We start from the raw sequence: 2,228 nt of genomic DNA on the forward strand, positions 1-2,228 counted from the left end.
GGGTTTCCCGGTTGGCGGGGGCAGGGAAGGAGCAAAGGCAGGATCGTCTCTTTCCCCTCCGATGCCGGCGGTGCGCCGAGTGCTGAGGCTGCGACGGGGGGCTCGTGGATTAAAAAGAGGAAAATCCCTTTATAAAGGAGGAGGGTTCAGTGGGGTGAGAGGACCGTGTCCGTCAGAGCTAGGGGGAGGAAGGGGGAAAGACGTCAGAGTGCTAGGGGACGTTGTGGGGGGAAGTAAGGATGACTCAAGGGAGACTGATTGTCGTGTCATGGCAGTGAAGCAGGGTTAGGAAGTGGAATTGGGGTGAGAAAACAAAAGGGAATGAGGGGAGACAGGAAGGAACAGGATCATGCCAAACCAATGGGAAAGAGGAAGAAAAGAAAGGGCTGATCTAAAGAGACATGCTGAAAAGAGAGGTAAAGGAAGGGGAGAGAGTGGGGATTAGAGAGAGGGAAGGTGAGCTCTGTGCTCTCTATGCTCTCCTTGGCACCCTTCCCACACCATCCCTGGGCCTAGCATTGAGCAAGCACCAAGTCAAGGCATGTCTGTGAGAGGCTGGTCAGGACCATCTTTCCTCACAGCTCCCTTCCAAACCTGGTTAAACATGCATCGCCTTTTCCCAGATGCAGGACAGCTAGGTCTTGGGGAGTCTCCATTTTTTTGCCATGCTTCTCATAAACATCATCTGCAGAGCTTTGTTAATACAAACTTTCCTGTTATAGGACTCTTGCTCTCTGTCTCCAAATGATGCTGGACAATGAGCCTCTGAATACTATGACTAAGGGCATGTGCAAAGAAGACCCCCACGTGCTCTTGCCCTAGTTTTTACAAAGAGAAGATCTTGCTGAGCTGAAGCTGTCTCAGCTCTTAAGAGGCAGTTAACATGGGCCATTGGCTCATGCAAGTTGAAAAGTCGAAATAAAAAGCCCACAGGAGTACAGAATTGCTATTGGCAAAAGAACCAATTTAAAGCAGAAAATATGAAGTCATGCTAGACTCAAGAGGAAAGCTGTACTATGGGAAGATGTAAAATCAAAGAGGAGGAAGGTGGCAATTCAAGAAATCTCAGCCCACTGCAAGAAACAACCCAAGGGCTGGCACTTTCCTGCATATTTGCCAGCTGCCTGGCCTGCCTGGCTGGCAGAGTGGTTTTGTCTGCCTGGTCACGAACTGCTGAGCACATCACACCACACTGGCCCCAGCCATTTATTACGTGCATCACGCACAATAAATTATATGATTGCATACTCATAAATTGATTGTGTACATAAGGTTGCTTTCAAGTCTGGGCTCAGTTGAAGGAGCCCAAATAAAGGTGGCCAAAGAATTAAAGGTTAGAAATGTTACTATTTTTGTCAGCCAAACTCGTGGGTTGTTAAGTGATGCCAGTGATGCAATGTTTGCTTTGGGAGTGCACAGTAAAAATCTCCTCCCAGTAAAAGGCAACTGAGACACTTTATACACAGGTGAGCATTAAAGCATCACCTAAACCAAAATCCTGTCATAAGCAAACACCACAATATAAATAGAAGGTAGAAGTCATACACCTTGCAAATGATGTTGAGAGTGTCTCAATTAAGAATAAACAAACAAGGTCCAGAAATTAAAATGTGATAGAAAATCCTTGGATGCTAAAATGAGTGTTAAATTAAATTCACACAAAGTTTTAATTAAAGAAGTCATGACAACACAAAGCATGGCTCAAGTCTGTCTGAGGCAAATTCAAAAATTGTTGACCTATGGAAAAGAATCCTTTCTTAGATTAAATCCCAACTTTAGTCTTCACTGAAGACTATAATTAATTCCTTTTGTCCTTAGTAGGTCATATTAACACTTGTCTATGGCACTGGAGTGGGGAAACTACTTTTAAAAAATAATTATTTCCAGAAAATAATTAAAATTTAATTATATTCTGATGAAAATTCATTAAAACCTATTCTGAACATCTATTATTTTTAATTTGTGTAGACTCCTTGGACAAATTTTGGCTCTTTGGTACTCAGGAGTGGTTTGCAACCTTCCACTCAATGAATCAGTTGTGCTGACCAAGTTTTACCTTACGTGTGTACTCTACTCCTGTAGTTGCTTAACTACAAATAAGTTAAATCGTACATTCTCTCATGAGATATCCACTTAAACTATAGGTTCCTTGAGTTGATAAGGCCTTGAGTTTTGAAACCATCTTCACCTGGATGTAGCTGAGAAGGTCTGATACAATTATTTTAGTG

This window comes from Empidonax traillii, unplaced genomic scaffold (genome assembly GCF_003031625.1).
Source record: "Empidonax traillii isolate 1590-97213 ecotype Southwest subspecies unplaced genomic scaffold, ASM303162v1 scaffold268:size1028579, whole genome shotgun sequence".
Classification (NCBI taxonomy): Eukaryota; Metazoa; Chordata; class Aves; order Passeriformes; family Tyrannidae; genus Empidonax; species Empidonax traillii.